This window comes from Pleurodeles waltl, chromosome 7 (genome assembly GCF_031143425.1).
Source record: "Pleurodeles waltl isolate 20211129_DDA chromosome 7, aPleWal1.hap1.20221129, whole genome shotgun sequence".
NCBI classification, from domain to species: Eukaryota; Metazoa; Chordata; class Amphibia; order Caudata; family Salamandridae; genus Pleurodeles; species Pleurodeles waltl.
This window is the reverse complement of record NC_090446.1, coordinates 1,385,968,209-1,385,992,970: the sequence shown is the minus strand read 5'-3', so window position 1 is coordinate 1,385,992,970 and position 24,762 is coordinate 1,385,968,209. Positions and strand designations below refer to the sequence as shown.

At 43.1% G+C, this 24,762-nt stretch overlaps 1 protein-coding gene across 2 annotated transcripts in view; it reads left to right on the top strand.

Annotated features, from left to right (window-relative positions):
* The window catches only part of LOC138246380 (voltage-gated potassium channel KCNC1-like), a 607,134-nt gene extending 599,562 nt beyond the window's left edge, over window positions 1-7,572 (top strand). Inside the window, exon 7 of one of the 2 annotated variants that reach the window (XR_011194269.1) lies at window positions 6,394-7,561. The gene's annotated coding sequence lies outside the window, so the exon portion shown is untranslated. Of the gene's footprint in view, window positions 1-6,393 lie in introns of both variants that reach the window. The other variant, XM_069200948.1, reaches the window with a different exon arrangement.
* Window positions 7,573-24,762: the final 17,190 nt, after the last annotated feature.

Sequence of the window (24,762 nt, the reverse complement as noted above, 5' to 3'; positions counted from 1 at the left end):
GGTTTCTGTGTTACTTCGGCTCCCCCAGGCATTTGTATGGCTTCAGCTAAATCCCTGCACTTTGTGTTGCTTCTCCCACCTCCTGCGGTCTTTGTTGCTTCTCCCACCCTCTTAAATGAAAAAAACACTTTTGTGTTACTTCTTTTTGTGAATTGGATTAGTAAATAAAAAGAAAACAATTATTTTGTAGGCATGCGCATTCGTAGTGCGTACACATACAAAATTAAGCAGCCAGCCATCTTATAGGTTTTTTTCCTCCTATTTTGTCATGCTTCACAGAATCAGCTGTACAGCATCCCAAAGAATTATTGGCAAAGGCAACAGGTCCCAGAACCGTGACATATTGGCTTTCCTAGTGCTTGGGGGAAAAAGCATCAGTCGACCCCTCCAAATGTGAAAACTATCGCTTTATCTCGTTTCTACCTGGACCAAGTAAAATTCTAGAAAAATATATTAACAAAAGTCTCTCCTTGTACTTAGAAGCCAATGACATTCTTCACTGCTCTCAAACAGACAGGAGGACCTAAAAGTCATTCTGGATCAGGGAGGTACTGCTGCTCTGATCATGTTGGATATGAGTGCAGCATTTGAGACAGTTCCTCTCATTTTGCTAGTAAGAAGACTGGAGGAAGTAGGAATTGCCGGATCTGCTCTCAATTGGCTGACCTTGACCCTTCAAAATAGAACGTTTCATGTTTGTGAGGGAGCTGCAAAATCAGAAATATATGCCATAAACTGTGGGATCTCTCAGGGTTCCTGCTAAATCCGACTCTGTTTAACGTGTATATAAATAACCTCATTAACAGTGATCATAAAAGACTATGGCTTTTCCTCCATATCCTATGTGGATAATACCAGATCATTATCTCGCTCTCCTGTCAATCAGAAGGGACCTCCGTTCATCTCAAATGTGTGTTAGAGTAGATGACAGCTAGCAGTCTAAAATCAAATGGCGAAAAAACTAAGGTGACAGTAGAAGGAAACAACCACAGGAGATGGTTTGATACATCACGCTAAATGTCTGGGCGATTTTCCAATGCCAAAACCAGAAGTGAAGAGTCTGGGTTTTTGATTCCATGATAAGCCTTCATTGACTACCCAAGTAAAAAAACTTGCAGCAGTCTGCTTTGGGCTACTCAGAACAGAGTGAAAGCTTCTGAAACGGCTACCCAAATCATCACATAGAATCGTGGTACAAGGGTTAATCATCTTGCATCTGGTATGGAAACTCCTTTTATTTGGCTTGTTCCAAAACTGTCATCAGAAGACTACAAGTAGTCCAAAATGTCTCTGAACGCATACTACTCACAATCCCTAAATTTCACTCTACCAAGGTGTCTCTGGCCAGGCTACACTGGCTGCCCCTAACCAAATAAATTCAGTACAAGGCTACGGGCCTAGCACATGGAGCCATGTACAAAAGAGGTCCAATGCTCATTTTAAGACTTCTTACCCCGCATAACGCTTCAAGAGCGCTGCGCTCTGTCAACCAACAGTTATTTGCTGTGCCTAGAGTAAAAAAAGAAGTAGGAGAGGAAGTTATTTTGCTTTTTTTAGCTCCCAAACATCGGAATACACCTTCTTAGCACATCAGGAAAAGGGAGTCTGAACTCAAATTCAGGAAACTGCTTTGAACCCACCTTATAACTAATGTCTTCCTTCAGCCTCATCTGTTGCTAAATTAGCGCTAGGAGGCCCTTCTTGGGTAGCTACACACGCTATAAATCTCTATGAATAGAAGTGTTGGTTTCGATATATGTGCCGCTTTTGACATGATCAGTCACTTTGTAATGTCTTCCTCTGTTCCGTCTCTTGAGCTCTCTAGTTTTGCTTTAATTTCTCTCTTTACTATCTCTCTCGCTGTTCCATTTGTGTGCCATGGCAGGGCAAGCCACTTTCTTATCTCGGTGGGGTTAATCAAGACTCCAACCTAGGCCCTCTTCTATTCTCTATTTACACTAATGTGCATTCTATTACTTCTATTCTGATATTCTCCAAGTCGTTCCTCTTTCACTTCCTAATACTTCTCGCTGAGTATTACAATGTCTGTTTTCCCCTTCTCACTCTCTCCAATTTAGCCCTACTATAACCAAGATTTTGTATTTTCCTGATTCGTCCCCCCATGCTTGTTTTCTTCTATTGATTATTTCTTTCCCACTGACCTCCCTTTCTCAGCTTGTAATTCGGTTGTGATGTTTGATCCCTTATTTTCTCTCTTGTTTCATTTTGCCACTTTCCCTGCTGTCTAAGCTCTATAGTATTGTAAAGTTCCTCAACTCCTGACTTTTAATGCTATTAAACTCATAATCTCGAAACTCGTCCTGTCTTGGATGGATAGACAAATATCCTTCCCTGTCTCCTCTTTATTCGCTTTACATTTTTTTTTCTTTACTCTTTTTTGTTCTTATTATGCACACATTTGTCCAAATCGAATTTCTTTCTGCTGGCTTCATGTTCACTATTGCCTTCTTTGTCTGTGTCTCTAGATTACCTTGAATGCACAAACCACCTTGTGCCTCCACATCGTTCTTGTCTCTGCTCCTACATTATATTCCTTTCACTCCTTGAGAGAACACGTTATGTCGACTTTTTTAAATTCCTAAAAATTACTAAACTTTTTCTATTTGCATCATTTTATTTTGAACTGTATTGCATGCTGTTCACCACTTCGGTGAAAGCACTTCATACATTCAGTAAAATGAAATGAAAGCTGCTCCGTGTAGGCCCGGAGACCAAATTCAAGCAACATCCAGAAAGATTTATCTAACCTCACCGTTCTCCTACCTGACTCCTGAACCTCGCCTTCTCCATAAGCACACTTACTTTTCCTGTATTTCGTCGCCTTTTCTGTGTGAACTCCTGACCCTGACCATTTTGTGATAGAATGGCTAAAACCTCACTCTTCCATTTCTACCTTGCAGACAGCTTATTCCCTAAGCAATGACACAAAAATATTTATCAGTCCCTGTGTTTAAGTGACATCTCATGTTTACTGAAAAAAAAATCTCCTTTAAATGACTTTTGCATTTATGATTATTAAACCCTGCAAAGACAGATAACCCAGTCATATCTCGATGAGTTTGCAAGTACTCTGTGGGTAATCTGTGAAGGCTATAGCTAGCTCTCAGGGGCATGTAGAATATTTTCCATTAAGTGCCCTTAGGTTCTAGCCCCTGTTGAGTCTCTGAAGCTCACATTTTTTATGCTCGAGTGTCTGCTCCTACTGCGCCATTTGACTTTTTTTTACTATGTGGGAGGAATAGAGAGGGCCTGATTTAGCATTTTGGCGGAGCGGGTTACTCCGTCACAAACGTGACAGATATCCTGTCCGCCATATTACAATTCCATCGGAGCCTGTGGAACTTGTAATACTGTCTACGGGATATCCGTTATGTTTGGGACGGAGTAACCCCTCCTCTAAACTCTAAATCAGAACCCGAGTGTTCGAAGTCTCTTTTTCCAGGTCAAATTATGAGTTTTGAGAGACATTTGGTGGTTTAGTTACACAAGTAGTGTAAGACGTTGTGTGTCCTTAATACGTAGTACGCTAGGAGTTTAACAAAGCATATTTGTGAAATACAGTGCCACCAGTTCATACTTCACATTCAACTCCCTAAGGTAAAGAAGACACAGAAGCAAATCCGTCCTTGCATCCTCGGTGCCAGAGCAGATCATACATAGTGACGGCAGTAGCAAAAGCAACATATCTGCTCTCTTGCTGTGCAAACTTTCTCCTCATGTGCACCTATTAGATAAATAGGGATCATAAAAGGTGGTTGACAGTAATATGTAGGTCTAGTAGCAACGAGAGGAGGCAGATTTCATGGAAGAAACTGTAGCGAAAAGGCAGACCTTTTCCATTGAGGGCTATGAAAGCAGAGTGAGGGTAACAGGTAGGGGGGTTTGGAGAGTAAGATTGAAAGGATATGCAGCCAAAGGAACCCTTGGCCAAATATCATCTTATGCTTTGGTTGTTGGTGTAGAGAAATTGTTTCAGTGTCTGCCCCAGAAATTTCATGCTTTTCATGACAGTGTGTCCAACAGTGTGTCCATCACATGTGCTGCATAATGGTGGGCAAACAGCACGCTTGCTTTATCTCAGTTCACTCAACGCATTAGTTTGAGGAGCCAAAGTGAGAGCATGTTACATAGTCTAGTGAACATTGACAGAAACAATTACAACTGTATCCACAGTGTGTGTGCGTGTGTCAGTGTTCCGTTGTTTGAATGATTTTGTCATGAAGGCAAAACAATTGGTTTCACATGGTCACATTTACCAGGGTAGATATTGCTTGTTCTGTTTTGTGTGTTTGCATGGAGCGCTGTCTTGTAATGTCTTCCCCTCCGCTTAGAGACACAATGAGGTGGCACTCCCGGCTAAGCTCTACAACATCCATGGCAGATAACTTCTCTATGTGGTGGCTGGTGAGTAGGAGAGTAGAGCAATCTACATTTAAAGAATTTAGTATCAAAAGAAAGATCTTTGAATGCTATAGTGCCAACAAATGTTCATTGTAAGAAAGATGTAAGGACAGGCTGCTAGGGATTTGGCGCACTGTGACGCTCGGTGCATACCATGTTGGCGGGAAGAAAACCAAAGAAGACCAAAAGAAAAGTGGGGAGAAGACCATTCATTCTGTCCAAGAGAATTATCCACAGCAAGGTTTAACAGGCTAATGGATTCTCACTGTGCACAAGTGTCTCTGCCTGGTTACAGTTCTTTAGCCAGAGCTTCAGGCGGGCCAGCTGCTAGCAGGGCATATGGCCGAGCGGTTAAAATTAGGTTTGTCAGTTAAAAAAATGGATTTAGACACACCACACATTCACACAGAGAGTGAGCCAGGGATATGGTATGGCGCTAAAAGCCAAAGCACGTCATAGTATTGAAATACCCACCATGTTACTTGCACAAAAGAAAATTTGTAAAGAAAGATCAGCAAGATCAGTGGGAGTAGAAATATACAACATTTTTATTACATCTATCCTTGTACTGTGTTGCAGCACCTCCCATTCAATTTCTGCTGATTTATTTAGTTGTTACACAATTGCATAAAGGAAGGAGAGAGAAGACATTGGCCCATCTTGTTTGTTTCTTTTTTTTTAATTTGGGTTTGAAAAAACGCGATGATTGTTGGCTATGTATTCAGAGCAGAAAGTGATGGTGCAGGTTTAACCAGAAACCAGACACGTACAAAGGGAAGGATGCTGATAGCAGTTATTGTTCACCACTCACCCTATAGAACTTTCAAAAGTAGGAAGCAATGTGACATGAGGGGTTTTCTGCCGGTGCCTTGTGTTTTTTTTTTATTAAAGACCAGTGGCAGTCTCCTCCTGCTAACCGCAATTTGATTCATTTACACAAACGTGCAAACAAGCATGCACCTGGTACATATGGTGTAGTCAAGCACAAATGCAGTACTGGAAGAAGTAATATTCAGTGTTCTGAGATTATGGGTATATTTGATGGTGACCCGTCTTGGATTTTGATGTGCAGTGAATTGTTGCATGCAAGATTTCAGGATGGAAAAGCATAGATCAAACCAGATGATGTAATATCCTAAATCCGGGGTGATTTGCCTTCAAGGCATCACAGCTGAAGACGTAAGCATGAAATCATAACTGTTTATGGACATCACTAACATCTGCTGCAAGATTGACACTCTGAAACGATCAAATCAGGAAGCATGACAAGTTCTGTAGCATATAGCACGTTCGACTTGCACCAAATAGCCACAGATTCGTGGCTAGGCAAGGGGTGTTTATTAGATATCATTACCAAATAATTATCTAACCACAAGTAGAACCAGTAGAACGTGGCACTGCGATTCAGAGATATGTAGACCGTCTGGAGGAAAGGCTGTTCATAGTGATAAGTTGAGGATTAAGCACTTTCATAGCTTGATGTTATAAATAGTGTACAAAAGGAAAACAGTCTTCAGTGGTTGAGACGTTTAAGAGAGAATCTTAGCAAAGTGTGCAGCCATCGCAGTCAGGGCTGGGGGGGAGAATTGAAGCAATTTTATACTTCAGGCAGGCCTAGCCTTCACGAAGGCCCTTCAGAGATGCATAGTAATAGAGAGGGAAGGGAAAAGTTGAAGACCGAGTAGGTCTACTGATATTGCATAAGGCATGACATTGACCAAACAGAAAAGAACTTCCATTGCACGCTATGTATCTGTGTGCAGTAGGAGCGGGCACATATATGGCTGCAGATCATTCCCCCGCCTTTGCTACAGCCAAGCCAGGTTTCACCTTGTTGTGTCTCCAAGCATCTGACATTTCCTGCTCCTTTGGTGTGTGACATTTCCCTACGCTTGACCCTTTGGTCAATTGCAGCTCATAATTCAACTTTTCTGTTTGTGTTTTCTTTTTGTTGATCTCATCGATGTGAAGGTTGTGAAAAGTCTCGGAGCCTGAGCAGCCTAGCTGGTGGGAATGCACTGCACCTGTCTCCTCTCACCACCCCTTTCGGGTCTCCGTGTGCAGTGAGACGCTCGCGTTCCCCCATCATCCCCCCCATCTTATAGCATGGACTCTTCCGACCCGGCACCGGCAGAGCAAGCGAGTGAGGGCCAAGGCCAGTCTACCGACCCTCACAGGGGAGGGTACGCCAGCACAGACACTGCTACTCAGTCCAATCCTCTTTTTAAGTGGTTGACAAATATATTATACATAGAATTATATGCAGAAGTATTTTCAAAAAAGAACATGTTTGGCTTTAAAGAAAAAAAAAACTATTTTGCACTTTGCTGGAAAGAAAAGACCTCAATTCATCCTTTGGTCCTGCTGAATCCACCAATCCCCAGAGAGCTGAGTGGGGAGAAAGAGAGAGGCATGATTTGACAATTTTCCTCTAGTGAGAATGAAAGCACTCAAGTGGGCCCTGGGAGTTGGAGTTTTTAATATGTCTCCTCTGTCTTTATTTTAATTTTAAATAATAACGTATACGTTTATACATATATAGATAATCCGTTCCTGCATCTTTCCGCCCCTCCTCATCCATTCCCTCCTTGTCACCACAAATGAAAAGGATGCCAAAAGGATTAAGAAAGATATAGTAAGAAATATCCTAAAAAATCAGTAGTAATTTTTAAAACAACGTGGGAGGTTTTAACTCTGACCAGCATAAGAACTGTGGTACATTCTTAATCCATTTTGGTGTTTTATGGTCTCATTTTTTTCATGTTTTAATTTTTTATTTTTAACTGCTGTGTGCTTTCTTCCCAACCCGTTTTCTTATTTTTTCCTCTCTCTCTCTTTCTCTCTCCCGTTTCTTTCTCTTTGTATCTTTTCCAACAACACACACTCAGGATTCTGTGAGCCATACCTTTTCTCTTAAAAACAAAAAAACAACTCGCTAATAGATCTATATTGCTAAAAAAAGACTGATGCAGAAGGGGGGATCAATTAAAAGTAAACACAAAAAAGACTAAGGAAAGAGTTGTCTGGGGGCCTAAGAAGGCCTTTCTCATCGTCCCTTATCATCATCCCTCGTGTGCATGGATTCCTGTTGCAAGCAATAACACGCTACATTTTTTGCCTGGATGCATGTTCTTTACAGAAAAATCGTTTAAAAAAAAAAGAAAAAAGAAGCAGTTCAAGATAAATGTATATATTAAAGCTGAGCCTTTGGAAGTGACTGATGGAACTTGAAGTCTTATGGTGCATGGACGACCCGTAATGTGACAGAGCTAATGGCTGAGCCCACCTCTCCTTTTCTCTCTCCTTCTTTCTTTTTTGTCTTTTTCTCCTCTTTTTTGTTTCCCCCCTTGTTTCCTTTCTCTTGTTCCACACACAGAAAACTATAAGGAAAACCCAGTCCTTGTTCGATATATGCAGGCGGAAGCCGTCACTGTGAAATAAAAGCTTCCCTGTTCCTCACAACCTGACCTGGCCCCCCTGCTCCATCTGCTCTCGGCAACGACAGAAAACATACAAAGGAAAAAAATTAAAAAATAAAGAAACAGAGCAACAAAAAGACAAACCTCAACAAAATGTGAAAAGCAAAACGTGCAATTCTTGTGGGGAAAAAAAGACAACCAAACTTACCTGAACCGAAAACATGGATGGAAAAACTTTGAGCAAAAGACATTCCTGCGGCTCTAACCCTTCCCCGAGGAGGGTGTGATGGTAGTCCTCTACCCTACAGAAGAAGGATAGAGTGAGACTTCTAGAAATAATAAAGGTGTTTTTGTTTGTTTTTTGGAATTTTTAAACTTTGGAAGCCACAACTTGTATTGCACTCCATGGCTGCTGGGAAGCTGTAAATGAGGGTTGTAAGGGCCAAGCCCGGGAGTGAAAAGGCATCAAAAGAAATCATAGCAGCTGTATGAAGACAGAAGAACAGAAAAAACTGTATGGGGACTGGTAACAAAAGTAACACAAGTTAAAGAAAAAATACTATTTAAAGGTTGCATTTTCCTAGCCAGCATGTTTGCATGAGATACTGTAACAGACAAATATTTAATGTTATATGCAAAAAATATATTTTCCTTCCAGACTACAAAAACCTGACAAAAACCAATGTATAAATGTAGCCAACCGTGAAAGGAGTACTTGAAGGACAATGCTTTGGTATGAGGAGTACTCCCAGGATGCCATTCTGAATGGACGCGTGGTCAAGCGAGACCCCCTTGGATTGGACGAATGCTTTTAAGCCAAAAGGTACCATTCTGATTGGATGGCTACTCTTATATGTTTTCTGTCACTGCTGGGTTGGGGTTTTCTCACTGGTGGAAATAAGGTGGTTGGATAGCTTGGAGGTGTGTTTCCTTTCTGAGGCAGGTAGAGAGGGGTGCCAAACTGGAGTCCCCAGGACTGGGCCATTGGGTGCTATGCCACGCCTCTGAAATGGCTGAACTTTTGAATGTGGAACATGAACTCATGAAATACGAAAATAATCATCTGATGTTTAGGTTAGCCCAGCAAATAAGGCAGAATATCAGCCCTACCCAAGGACCTTCTCTAAGTTCCCTCACCCCCACCCTTGTTAGCACTATAGGCATCTCCGTATCTATACCAGGGTCTAACCTACAAATGGATTCTGACTCTACTTGGCTGTGTGTCTATATCTGGTTACCTTTGTCCAGTCATTAAGGGTAATTTGCTAGTGGGACATATGCCCGAGCAGCTACATTAATGGCTCTGGCTAAGAATCCCTCTTCGTGACCAAAAAGATGCACCACACCTGTTCGTTTTAAGACACAGTAAAGCCAACAGCAAAAACATTAACCAGCGACCATTGTTTTTGATCTGAAATTCAACATATGATGAACCTGCTTGCTTATGTGTGCAAACATCTATCCACTTTTCTCCTCCACTAACCATCAGACTCCACTTCTTCCCACAAATGTGCAAGTGCAATCCATACTTTGCCAGAGATGGACTGACTTCTGTGGGAATTTGAAGACTGAAGAACAATCCTTCACCTCTGAAAGGTGATAGTGCTGGGACAGAAAATGTTGTCACTTTAACTTATACATAGCCGGGCGGCCCTTTTAGAGTTGTTGACATTCTTAAATCTCATGATTCCAGGAGACTAGTCCACCTCTGGCAAATACAAAAGCTTGGAATCCCTTAAGCTCAGCTCAGAAGAGTAAGCATGGTCCTTGAATGACCCTTGAGGGTCTACACACCAGCTTCCTCAGCACCTAACGCAGTGAAATTGAATTTACCAAAACATGGGAAGCTGAAGGGTGGCATCCCAGAACAGGGTCAGACATACAACACTTAAAGACAAAGAACACTCACACTAGAAACATAACATATTCCTTTGCCCAGAAAATGTAATGTGTGCCAGAAGCAAGTGTGATTCTGCCAAAAGTGAGATGCCTTACTGTATAGAGTTTGCGCATAAGCTGGTGTGAATAAAAAAGATTTGTAGTGTGTATTTAAGAGGTGCCTGAGTTCTTCATACAAGAAATTGAGCTCAAGCTGTAAACAGCTGGTTCAACAAATCAGGTTCTGATATGTAAATAGGTATGTGGATTTCGGGCAAAAATGTATATTTTGAATTGAAAATAGATTATTATCATATTTGAGATTCTGTTAAAGCTTTTAGTGCCCTAGGGGTATATCCGTGACTGAGACTGCCTTCAACTGACTAACACACAATCATATGATGGATATATACATGAAATGAATTAGATTACCCTCTATTAGTTCACATGGGCTCCCATTGAAATAGATAGTCTTCAAGTGAGTGAGGAAGCCTTTCATTGAGTGAGGGAGCCTTCTAGTTGTTTTGGTGGCCGCCCTTTAAAAGAGATAGCCTTCAAGTGAATGAGAAAACCTACCAGTTAGTGAGATGGCCTTCTGGTGGTTTAGATCGCCTCCTTTTGAAAGCGATGGTCTTCAAGTGAGAGGGAAAGTCTTCCAGTGAGTGAGATGGCTTTCTCGTGGTTTCGATGGCTTTCCTTTGAAGTCAGTCTTTCAGTGAGTGGGAAAGCCTTCCAATGAAAGAGATGGCTTTCTTGTGGTTTAGATGGCCTTCATTTGAAAGAGATAGTCTTCAGATGAGTGAGAAAGCCTTCCTGTGAGTGAGATGGACCACACATTATTAAAAGGGGCTGGGCTTCTATTAAAGGAGATGACCTTCCATTGAGTGAGATTTGTTGAGCAGTATTGCCTTTTGAGCAGTATAACGTTCTTTAGTAGGATGTTCTTCCACTGAGGTAAACATCCTACCAATGAGTGAAATGCCTATCCGCGGATTTTTTCCCCAGGAGACCTCTTGCCAACGATGCACGGGAAGCCAGCGAGAAACATGACCTTCATTAGCTTGGATTTCCTTGTAAGGAGTAAGAGGTTCATGTGATGGTTTATAATGATTTTTGTTAGCAAAATTCCGATCGTGTGTGTTTAGTTGACCTGTAATGAGCCGGCCCTGCACCTGTCTCTCGTCCAGCCCCTCGCTGACGGTGCACGTAGGCGGTGTGCAGTCTCATCATTCAGCAGCATCCCGACACCCAGAACCTGACGCCAGGAGGGACGGTAGCGGCGTAGGCTGCGTACCATAATCTGGCACCGTCCGTGCTATCTCTCTAATGAGTGCCAGAGTGTCACGTGGGGCACGTGTCATGTGTGTTGCACCCGCCTCCTCCAGTAGGGCCTGTCGGTTGCACTTACTCACAGTGCACTGCGCTTGTTTAGCCGCGGCTCGCTCCGCTGGGGCCTGTATGCTTGTTGCCAGTTACTCGTATTAGTCCAGGGACGCTGCCCGCTCATGAGCCCGGCTCTGTCCGCTCCTGACATGTCAGTTGCAACTAATGGTCTTTTGTATTGTCCTTGTCCTGCTCCATGCCTGTCCCTTGTCAGTTACACTCAATTGATACTCCGTTGTGGGCTTGATGCCCGTCTATTCCATCCGGTGCAGGGAACTGTCCCGGAATGTCTTTACAGGTGATTGTGCATTGCGGCGTGCCCAGGCGTTACAGTCTCTAGTTTACTTGGTATGATTGCTCCGATTTGTTGACTACAAGTGCCCATCATGGCAACTCTGTAGACTAACGATATTTGAATTACTTTGTAAATTATTTTCACACAGTCAGATTTCCTTTTGTTTAATTTGTACGGGTGACACAAAACACCTTTTTTATGTTTGGAGTGTATGTGTGGGAGTTATGTGTATAGCCTAATTAGTAGGGTTGGTATAGATTCAGCCATATAACAGGCTTTGCTTGACATATGGCTGATTGCCCTAACGGTTCCTCGAGGGCACCCACTTGTCGGAAGTCTTTCAGTTCCCTGGTGCGATTGCTGCCAGCTCAATGTGGTCCATTGTAAACAGGCAGGGGAGGCTGCATACAAACAAGCGGCAATCAGCTCGGATACGGTCTTCGAGCAGTACCAATTACACACGTGGAAAGGCGAGTGTCTCTTGCAGCACATGCGGTCGACGGTCAAAGAGGGTCCGTTTGCAGCCAGGGACTGTTTTTGCACACTCTCTGTGTATCATTCTTGATATTGTGACACCCTCTGAGGCCCTGCCTCCTCCACCAAGGAGAACATTTCTAGCACCGTCCTGTATCCCAGTAGCATCAGCAGGCACACTAACTATTCATTTCTTGATGCCCTTCGCAGGGCTTCAATGGCAGATACATACCAAGAACCTGGCTTTGGCTGCTCCCAGGATGATCTCATACAACCTTTTCTGCGGCCGGCTTGGGGCAGCTTTATAGATGACGCCCGTCCTCCTCCCGCCCGAATAATCCATTTTGTCCTCTGAGCTTGAGTTCATCTACCTGTCTTCTCTCTGTCCCCTCCAACACACACACACATATCACACACATACAGACACAACACACATCGCAAACTTAGATTATCCACTCAGCTGATGATTCCCTCGACCCGATTCTGGAAGCTTTGGAGCACCATCTAAAATCAGCTCTACAGATGCATGCACCATAACGGAACGGAGACGTACCGGAAGCACACCACACTCACAGGTCTCACAGCGGCAGAGACGACACAGATTAGACATGCATACACAGCTCATTCTCACACCTATCCACACAAACCGCGCTTCTACCACACACAAACCTACTGATCACAAACATCTAAGCACTGAACACTGATCACGCTCTCCTTGCTCATAGACACACGCATACATACCGAAATACAGAGACATCTCGCAGCTCGTTCTCACCACTCGTAGGCCGATAGCACACATGCAAACAAAGCCATTCACGGGCATGTATGTACACACTTCACACAAACACTCTACACAGATGCCCAGATTATACATATGCAGACACCACACACACCCGTATCGTTCCCATACACGCATGGACCAAAATAAGATCACATGGAGATCACTCACACACGATCAGACTACACATTCCTCACACATGCATACAGACTAGTTGCACAACTATGTACACCCTCAAGGTTACACAAAGGCCATCCATACAGATACAGGCACAACAGAGAGCTCTCTATCAGATCAAGCGATTCACACATGCATAGCACACTACGATTACACAAATTCAGGTACCATGTGGGGGTTGTAATACATACCTTTCACACACCTATACGTTCCTCCCACATACATACACATATTGCTTGAGCATGTATAATTCGAATGCAAATCCTCCACACACACCCATTCAAGTATACGCCATTGATACACACAAAGGACACACACACAACACAGGAAATACACAGGTAAATGCACAAAATCACTCAGCAGTGAAGTGCATACACATCAAGCAACCTGCCCTTGCGTGCCCGCCTGTCACCTTAAATAGAAAAATTGATGCGTTAGTCCGTGTTACCCGGGTTCTTTAACGAGCAGCGCAGGACCCTAAATCAAAGAGGGCGCAACTCTCTTGCAAGGGAGCTAGAAGGAGTCGAGTGTTCCAAAGATCCACGGGGCCCCTTACCCTGCCTTTCTCTTGTCCGCTCCGAGGCCACAGAGCCAAACATCGCATTTTGTTAGACTCGCTCCTTTCCGCCCTATTACCTCGAGTACCAAGATCCCTGCAGGACATGAGTCTCGGTCCCAAACCTCACGGTTACCCTGGCAACTGCCACTCAGCAACAGCAGCAATTGGACTGCTTCCAACGCACTGTCTTCACATACATGAAATTAAATTTTTATACTACATGAAATTACATTTTTATTCAGACTTGCGACTGCAAAACATAGATAAACTGTCTGATGTTCGAACCCGTGTAACATGATATCCTAAATGAAAAAAAGCTGCACACCAGAAGCATCGTTTTCCCCTTTCACCAGCTCGCCAAACTAGTGTACGTGGCACATGGTGTTTTGCTGAAATGGCTACATCAGCGATGGATGTAGTAACTTAGCTGTCAATAGTGCAAAGTAGTGGCACCGGGCCCGAGTAGACTGAAGGGACCACTGCATTCAACTCACAGCTGTTTTTTTACTATCAGCCCAGGTAATGAGTCCCGTTTTCCGTGCTTGTATTTGGTCTTTGGCACACTTGCAAGGCCACTGTATGGGTATCCCTAAACCAATAATTTTCTGCCTGCTCACGCTTCATTTGTCATTTTCCATTTTTGGGGTTGCTGTTCCAAATTCAGTCAAATAAATAAAAGTTCAGCCACTTCAACCAAAGTCCGCAACGCACCCACGGTAATCTGTTACCAAAGGGAAGTTCGAAGCAATTTCTGTATGCAACTCTTCCTATGCAAATTCACGGCACCTTACCTACTTCCCTCAGAAGGTCACTAGTTTAGGGTCACAGAAGAGCACCTCCTAGTCATCGAGCAGCATCTCTTACAGCCTGCAAAATCCTGGCTGTGTTATTGGCACTTTACACATTGGTAGACTAGTGGTGCTGGCCTAATCACATCACTGGTACTATGACGAACTGACCGGAAGGGAAACTGGAAGATTTCCATCTTCACAGGCCAATGTCTTGGGAAAGGTCATGAGGACTGAGCCAGAACCAGTCACGTGAAACTTTGTTAGTTATCTGATCCCACCAGTAAATCCACCAGTAAGTAAAACCTTAAGCACCCAGTCTTGAAATCGAAGGGGGGTGTTATTTTAGTGAGTGGGTCATGGAATGGAATACATGATCAGTCATATTGACTGTTTACTTTGTTCTCGCTCTTGCTGTCTCTCTTGCTTTCTCTCTCTTTCTCTCTCTTTCTTTCTCTCTCTCTCTCTCTCTCTCTCTCTCTCTCTCTCTCTTTCTTTCTCTATGGCACGATTACTGAGTTAGAAATATTTTGATAGACCGGTTAAGTGTTGTTTTCTCCCCATTCCTGTGCTGTTCATTCCCAACACACACATCCTTCTGGTTGAGTTGAAGTTCTGAGTGGTGCTCAATACCCTGTCCTTTGGGGCGACAGCCAGTCAGCTTACTGATGCACCCAGCACACACCCATACCCGACTGTGTACTCGACTTTCATGGATAGCACAAGCAAGACGTATGGTGGGGTTGAAGAGTCATCTTCTGCAGGGGAAGTGAAGCACCTTGGCAGTCTTGTGACCTAAGCGTAGATGTCACTAGTGTGTGCACTCAAGCCCAGCTGTGCACACCTGGAACAGTTTCTTATGATCTGCCAATCCGTTCCTGAACCCATCCCTCTATCAGTGCATTACCACATGCCTACATACCTTGGTCCATCTGGGAAATCAGACTCCCATCCATTTTCTCCTGTCTTATAAGACTGTGAATGCAGAAGAACGAGGGACAGCAGTAACAGCTACTGTTTTTCATTCACCTCATTCTCAATAAGTGCTGGTGGAAATTCCAGTCGACCAGTTGTGGCTTTGTTTCAACACTAGTTGCATTGAAAGGGGTTTTGGAAAATGGGCACATAGGTCCCATCATGCAAAGGAGGTTCCACTGGTTAAAAAATACCACCTGAACTTAATCCAGCTTCAAAGACAATAACTAGTTTCAATATGCAATATCGAGTTAACTGGGATGTCTTTTCATAATAGTTCATAATATGTCCAAAATCATATATACTACGGACTGGATCAAGTTGCAGCTGTTTGTGACTGGTCATCTGTTGTCTCCATCAGACTTGCAAGTCCCTTCTACATATGTGAGTACGTGGGGAGATGGACAGTGATGTGCAGTATGCGTGCACAAGCTATATCCACAGACTAAGGGACAACAGTGGCCCAAACTGTGGCCACAAGGAGATATGCGATTGACAGAGGCCTGCAAGCGGATGCAAACAGCTGAGAAACTTTTTGATGGAATGTGCTGGTTGTCCTGGTACGTTTGCCTAGTCTTTTCTGCCAGTTCGACAAAGACAGTTTTTTCCATGGCTACAGTACTTCCTAACCAGAATTGCTGAATATGTCGCTGCACTAATTCATCAATTAACTGTCCCCTGCCAATGAAGAATAGCATTTTTGTAGAGTCCTCCATGGGCTGAAAACAATGTATGCCATTTCTTTGATTACAGTTCTGCTGGCAATGGAAGTGCTCAACAACTCCCTGCGTCCTTCTGTAGAAAAGGCACCCTCCTAACTGTGAAGGGCTGCCTATTCCCACTAAAAAGTGACCACCAATATGGGAGGAAAAGAAACTTGTAGTCCCCCTGGAGCTGAGTCCTTTTCTCTAATACTGGAGATCACAAGACAAGGTACATTACTCTACCATTTCATCCTACTTGTCACTATGCGAGTTCTCCCTCATGAAGCAGCAAGCCATGGTTCCCTTGATGCTGGTGTGTTGGCTCTGTGCACGTCTGGTGGCTACCAATTATCAAATTCTACACCAACAGGGATTGCTGGTGGCCTGTATATTTGCTGGCCCAAGTCCCCCTTCTGCATGCTGAGCAACATGAGGGTTTGAAACCCCACACCCCAGGAAAAACCCTCCCCCAAACTGCACGTCGAACAACACTTAACCTCTGTCTCTTTCATAGCAACGTTTACTCTGAGATAATTATGCATTTTGGAATCTTTTTGTCCTTTGTGATGGGGTTTCCTGTGTTCAGCATGCTTGTGTGGTTCAGTCCTTCCTCCTCTATAACGAAAAACATTAATCCTGAGTGAAAATGCTAAAAGAAGGAAATTCCGACCTCTTTCCATTGTATTCTTATTGCCACTGTACCACAATGACATATCTTGGTAAGTGGTGTGTGTTTATGTGTTGTATAGCACACAATTTAGTGGGAAGCACAGTGCCACATTCTTTCTCACTGCTGAGTGCACGTTCTGACAAAAAGCACTGCCTTTGGAAGAATGAGGCTGCACGTTCATCTGTGAGACTGTATGTTATAGTGTGTCCACTTGGACAGCATAATCCTTTATGCTAGAGTGGTCCATATAATAACAACAAGGATGAATTGCCGTATTATTTTACATATATGTGTGTGTGTGTGTGTGTGTATATCTCTCTCTCTCTCTCTCTCTCTCTCTATATATATATATATATATATATTTGTGTGTGTGTATATATATATATGTATATAGATAGATATATACACTCACACACATACACATATTGAATACAATTTTGGTGTGTTTATACACATGCAATCACACACACTCATACATTCAAAATGTACCTTGCTTTTGTCTTCAGTCCAAGTGCGCTGGAGTGGACATAGTATCTGCTTGGATGCAAATACCTAGGCAGGGCCAGCATGTCTGCCAGTAATCGGAAAAAGGCATCTTGCCCAAAATGATTCTCAGATGGCCCATCAGTATCATGCATTACCTCTGGGTAGGCTTAGCAGAAATACTCTCATTTTACTGTACCATAGACAGTACTCTACTTCCTGTAACCCCCAGAGCTTTCAGAGATACCATGAGATTTTGATTTCATCTCATTTCTATATTCCCAAAACATGCAATGAGGAACTAAACCTGAAGCACTCAACTGCCCAACCTATATCAGAGTGCATTTAAGCAAAACACAACCTCACAATTGTGAATTTCATTAACTTCCTAGTACTTACGATAAAAGTCCAAGGGTTGCCCTAATATCTTCCTCTTTTAGTCCCGCTGCTTATCATCAGAGGTTACTGGTAGTCACTTAGCGTTCCTATCTAGTTTCAGTGCCTGTCAGTGGAGATCGAAGCATGAGACCTTCTTTATCCTGTCCCAGTGCCTGTCAGTGAAGCTTGAAGCATGTATCCCTTTCTACCCAGTTCAATGCCTGCCAAATGGACATCAACATTTATAACCCTCTGTGTCACACCAAAATACCCTGTAGTAGATATTTAAGCCAATCTCGATGTCTGTGAGATCAGTGCTTGTAACCCTCTCCTTCCAACCCCAATGCTTAAAAACGAAAGCATGCTAATAAACCTTTCTATCCTGTCCAATGCCTGGTAATAGCTATTAAAGACCACCACTTCCCATGCAGCCCCAGTGACTACCAGCAATGATCAAAGTCTGCAACTCTCACCAAACCAGTGTTTCTCCACCTCCAGTAAAAGGCCTGCCTCTGAAAATCAAAATGTGTACTTGCCACTAGATATCTCTTCGTTCCTGTACATATCAAGGCATACCCCCTAGCCCCCGACCTCGTCTTTTCTTCATATATTAGAACAAATACATGTCATTCCTGCGTCTGACTAATTTGTTGCAAAACCATCAATGCAACAGACAGACAGTCCCAGTCATTTCTTCAAATGGATATCAAGACGTATCCCAGTACAGTTATATCTTCCATGGGATATCAAGAAATATCAACTGATCCAACCAAGAATGCCAGTGATACGTCTCCAGTTTTTGTCATGATCTCTCTTTGATATCAAGAATTATATATATATATATATATATATATATATATATATACATACATATATATACATATATATATATATATATATATATATATATATATATATATATACACAGACAAACATAAGAGGTACAGACTTAGGGTGAACGCCTCCAGAAACCCACAGTATGTCATGACTGTAGAGACAGTACTGAGTGTATGTTCCCCTCTCCAACCCCAATTGAAGGATGGGTCTATGTACAGAAAATATGGCGCATAAATTACCCCTTTTTCGAACTTAACCAAGCAGTTTATTTTAGCTCCAGCCCACTTGGATATGTTTTGTGCAAAATATGCTTCTAGGTACACTTATACAAAGACTTGTTGCCCACTGAACAAACACCAAGAAAGAAGTTTTTAAATGTTGGGTCAGCAATGCACTGTAGCCCAGGACCCTAGTTGATTTTGCACAGGCCCACTGTATCACACTCACATTTTGAATACGGTTTTGCAGCCGAGCAGTTCAGAAAGGTACTGCAACCTTTACGTCTCACATTGAGACACCTTGCCTGTTAACTCTGTGGCCCCACAAATGTTACCGTTGTCGAGAAAGTGGTGACAAAAGCATAGGGGCTTCCTATGGGATCCATTGGCACCCCATCTCTTGAATGTTCCTTGTCGTGCAGTGGAGCCGAAGAAGAGTGTTCCTTGTCATGCTGTGGGCCGGAGGGATCCCTTTGCCTCCCACTGCATTCTTCATCCAATGCAGAGGTTCCCCTGATCCTGTCCTCGGTCTTTGAAACCCAGTGCGTGACAGTTTTCTTGCGCTTCCGTGCTCAGTGCCTCAATGTAGCAGCATGTTCGACAAGAGCATAGTACAGAAGGTGGCAGAGGCCAGTGTAAATGCTCATATTGCAGCAATCTTCCCCTTCCATGCCCACAGCCACTTTTCCGGATGCTTGTCCTCAGCGTGACGTTTTGGTAAAGAGTGTAACGTCAGACAGCACCAGATACTATGGAAAGACCAATGGGACTGCCTTTGAATAAATCACAATTCATGCCCTGGCAGATGTGGTGGCGCTTAACTTAGGGATTGAGTATATGTACATTACATCTTTTAGACTACTAGTGTGACTGTGTAAAGTGCAACCCATTCTTAATGGGTTTGTTAGGAAGGAAAACGAGCGAGCAACGTGTTGGTTTTTAGTTCTTGCCCAACTCATGCCTCTAAGACTAAGTGAGGAATGCTGGAGGCTACTGCAGAAGGGGTGCAAATGGAAAGGAACATGCTACATGGCCTACATCTTGCATTACGTTCCTAAAAGATGGACACATATAACGAGGAAGTGCCAGGATATCTTCTTTCAATTAATACTAATTTCACAAAGTGCACAAGTGCACCCAGACACAAAAACACACCCTCTTTCGGAAAACACCCAAGTACTGCCGCAGACCCTATGTGGCTAACCCCATGTGGTCAGAAATGCAAACCTGTCCCAACTCAACAGTTTTGACCAGGCATACGCATTGCTATTTACAGAGGGACTCTTCGATTTTCGAATATACATATGCTGTTCCTCCTAGGAGTTGTTTTTTACCAGTTATAGTATGGCCTGTTTCTTGCAGTCTTGCTTTCAGTGTAAGACTAGTCTCCACAAAGTAGAAAATATACACTCACCGATACTGACGGCGGGAAATTCGTGGGCAGACTTAAAACGAATGGGCTCTCTTTACCTGTTGGCTCGTCTTGGGGAAATTATGAATACCATGATACCGATAGCCGTGCAATAATGTTTAAGCCGATTTCAGAATGATGACAACAAAACGATTCTCAGGTCCATAGATCTCATATTAGACATATGGGTAATACCAAGATTCAGGGCCTCCACGGGTAACACTGTCTGCCTACCTGTATAGGTAACTCTCAGACTGATAGCTTGGATTCCTATTGGTAATACTGCAGCTGAGACTCACAGAGCCCGTAGGTGATAGGGAGACCCAGAGCCTTAATAGTACTGCTGAAGCATATGCCCCGCATGTAATAGAGGTATTCACAGACCCTTAGGTTGATAGAACCTTGCATCCCTCATAGTTTAACAGTGAGACTTGCAGTCCCCACATGTAACAGTGACAACCACTGCCCCCATATTTAACTGTGAGACTCAGATGCGTCACCATACTAGCTCTGAGGTTCGCAGTCCCTATAAATAACAGTGAAATTCAATGCTCACATAAGTGACAGTGAAACTCTTAGGCCATATAGATAACAAAAAGACTCACACCACATAGGTAAAAGCAAAATACGCTGACCCGAAAGTTTTAGTGTGAAACTCACAGATCCCATGGGTTAACAGTGAGATTTGCTTCTCCCATGACAGTGGAACTCACCACCTCCACAAGTAACAGTGAAACAAATTTTTCATAGTAGCACTGGACGTACACCCCATAGGTTATTAGTCAGACTTGCAGCCCCCATATGTTAACCACTGCTCCCTTAGGAAACAGTGAGACTCAAATCCGTCATAATACGTCCCTACAGATACATACCTCCCATTAACAAATGCCTAGTGCAATAATAAAAGTGTATAGCATTATTATGAAAATATATATTTTTAAAAAGTTCTCACCAAAGTCCAAAATCCTGTTTTATATACATCATATATATGCATAAGAGGCCGATGTGCACAGAGGCCACCATCTACTTATTTAATGGCTGTGTTTATATCTCTTTTTCACCAGCTTTGTTTTCAGATGTCCCCTGACAGGGTTCTGCATCCAGATCCCCCTTTGCCATCCATCAGGTGTAAAGGAAGGCCATGCCTCACTAGACTAAATGCCAGGGTCCTGATGCTGGCCAGGCAGAGGGTCCACAGGAGCATGGTCAAGAGAGACCTGAAGACCACTTAAAGGAATAGGTGCTTGGATGTAGGGAAGGCGAAGTCAGTCAAGCAATAATAAACACAGAAAAGGAAAAATGTACAACTATGAATATGACTTCAGAACTAGGCGAATTTCCACAATTTCTTCCCATTGTTCTAGTGGTTGTGTAAAAACAAACTCTTCACTTGGCTGTCTGACTGTCTTTCAGCTCAGTGTTGGTCTCTGCCACTTCTTGTGCCACAGCATATCCTCGTTGAACACTTTTCCTGATTAGAAACCTCTCTGTTCCTACCAGAGAAGTAATTCTGCTTCTAGAAATCCACTCCTGGAGGTAGTTATAAAACGAGAGAAAATGTGAAACCTCCTAAACCTGCCAACAAACTCTAAAACACATCACAGAGCATCTTATGAGAGGCCACACTGCATCAGTTACAAGCTGAAGGTACACTCAATCAGCCTTTCCTCATTAAAACTCTCTGAAGACTATAATTTTTTTTTTAGAATGTATCAGTTCTCCAATCCTATAAACAAGGTTGGTGATCGACCGTACTTCCTACCCAACCCCAACTTATGATTAGTCTATTGGCTACCATCAATTGACTCTGATGAAGATTCTGTACTAGAAATTACCCGGACTGTGACCCATTGTTGAGATCACAGCCATCTCTGCAATAATCCCCGAAGGGAACCCCGACTTTTGTAACCCACTGTGTGGCCCTCTTTAGTTGCTGCTTTTGGTTTGCAAACTACTGATTCTCGCGCCACATTACTTGAGCAACCTTACATTTCAAAGGATGGATTCTGGTTTAGCACAAACAATCTCAATTCGTTATCCCCCTTCCAGACTTTCCTCCTTTGCTTTGAAACTCAGCCCTGTCTTTATATTCCTTGGCCCATTTCAGTCATTTTTTACAGCTTTCCCCTCCCCTAGTCGTAAAGATAGCCAGAACCTCTGGCTGACCCAATCATCTCATTCTGGAACGTGACTTGATCACATGGTCAACAAAACTAGAAGTCCCATCATACACCCTGTTAAACATGAACTCACTTCTGATTTACGCACTGCTCTCTTTAAGCCTGTATCATCTGCCTTGGGAGGGTGCCAGCGTGATTGGCTTCATAAATAGATGGGTGGGCGGACAGGAAAGAAGAGCAGTTTTGTGCAAAACATTCGTGAAAAAAGCAAAAATAACTTGACAGAGAAAGGAAGCGATGGACGTTCCCTTTTTTGCATACAAAGTGGAAACGAGGAAGCAAAAACCTTTGTCCAGAATTAATTCTTTAGTGACTGGGAGCCTTATGGGCAGCTTTAGAGCTTTTATTAAGAAGCCAATCTTCAAAACCGATAAATGGAAAGGAGGGGACCAAAGCATAGATAGTGTCCCCTTTTCCAGGTAAGACAAGGGGAACTTCAGTAACAATCAGTATTGTGACCGAAGTGTTGGCTGTTGTGAGGGAGTGATCGAGAGCTGGGTAAACCCCGGAAAAATGCAGTTTTTGTCCAGAATTCATTATACTCCGGCTCAGTTTGGTTAGAGCCCTGTACCGGATTGTAGCCAGCACAGTGCCTTACTCCTGAATGAAGCCAGAAAAAAAGCTGAGTAAATAACGGAAGAGAACCACAACCAAAACAGTATCCAGTATAGCACCGATCCCGTTTTGTTTTGACATTAGTTGGGTTTTATTCTGGCAGTTTTCTCTTCAATGTATGTCCCTGTGCTGGTTCTGTCTGGCTTTCCTGAGGTACATTTCTGTTCAGGTTGTTTCCACCTTATGTTGGTTTTTCATCCAGACCCAGTGTGGATTTGTTTCGAAGTACGAGCTACGTTACCCCTTCAAAGCTCCCCTTCTCAGAGATGAGGGCGAGGAACACGGATCTGGTTGCCGCCCTTTGCACAGCACTCACCATGATCCACCCGCTGCATAGCCCTCCGCGTGCACCTTGCCAGCCCGTCCACCTGCAAACAATGGTGCTAAACACGAGGGCCATCTCTAAACCCACATTCTTACCTCATGCGAAAGGGTTGCTTGTCAGGCGTTGGGGTGGGGGGGGGGGGGGGGGGTTCCTATTACCTCACTGGAAGTGATGTCATCTGAGATACTAAAAGCTGAATGTGTGATCAAACTCTTGTTCCTCTGCCGTTGTATGTCTTTTTTTTCTCCTTTTTGATAGGGATGGTGCAGGAGGTGCTTGTTTCTTCCTGGATACGTTTGTTTACCCACCTCGTTTCTATTCTGTTATGTCCCGCTGTTATATGATGTTTATTTCTGAAAGGCCTGTTCTTCCTGATATATGAATGTGATCTGACTACAAATGTGGAAGTTTAGAATTGCAGGAAACACTGTATGCATGATCTGACATGCAGGGAGTTACAGCATGAAATAAACTTTTCTTTTCTAATTTAAACCCTTGGGTTTCACCGGAGACTCCTGTGTCTTTTCTTTCTGCGTTTCGCACCAGTAGTAAAGTGAAGAGTACATGGAAGAGATATACAACATTTACAAACAGAATATTAACTTTAAAAGACAGAAAAATAGTCAGTGGATACAAGAAAAGCATCTGTACAGGCAAAATAAGAACCGTTGTTGCCAGCAGAGGTAAGTCTTTCAGGATGGTATCACCAATTCCAACAGAAACTTTTTGAAAAAATGGCGGATGTAGTGTCACGGTTTTCCCTCAATGTTTTTTTGCTCAGCCTTTGTTTGTCCTTGCCTGCACCTACCGAAGGCCGTGCGATGTAATGTGCACAAGAAAGGTTGAGCGGGGAGGTTCGATATTGTATTCATGGAAGGGGGCTCCGAATACTCATATCACCTCTTCCTTAAGTTCTTCTCACATGGCACCGACAAGTCGCAGTGTAGTCCTTACCTGGGGTAACCGGAGGTGAGAACGAAAGCCTTTTGGCAAAATATGCTGGGGGACAGATGAGAAGCAGAAAGTCAGACAGACACAGGGAAGTTGGGCGTGCAAAATAGATTCATGGAGATCTGCTCTATTGTTCACTTCTTTTTTAAAAGGACCAGAAAACACAGGGCAGTGCGTAGGCCCCGTTTGTCACGAGTTACAGACGTAGCAATCATTTATTTTATCGCATGTTATTTATGAGTTTTCTAAAGTATTCCTTTACCAGGGGCAACCTACGACACATTACAAACATATTTCGCACTAGCTTACTACTAAGCAGTACAGTTCGTTTGTTTTCAACAGCCCAGCAACATCCAGTCAAGAGACTGTCCCAAGAAGCCACAAAACAGATGTATTTCTGAAAAACCAACTCTGACTCTTCCATCATAAATGGGACTAACAAACAAGGCCAGAGTGCTTAATGGAGGGAAACTGAGGTGACTTTTATCTAAAAAAAATTAAAAAAAGGGGTGTCCATCGTATGTCCTGGTGGGTCAGACGCATGACAGAATTTTAGAATGACTACACAGAAAGCTTTACAATTCATATCAATGAAAATAATTTATTTTCTTGAAACCCTGATAAGGATCTAAGCCCCAACGCCTGGAACCAAGTTTGACTAACCTGAGCTAAAGAGAGCATCTTCAGTGAGAACATCTCCTTGCTTTTTTCATGGATACTTCTACAGCTCTTCTCACGTTCTCTGTTTATTTAGGAATGTTATATAGCAGTTTTCACCACAGACTCACCACACTTAACACAATATTAGTGAGATCCAGGACATAGATAGCAGATAACCAACA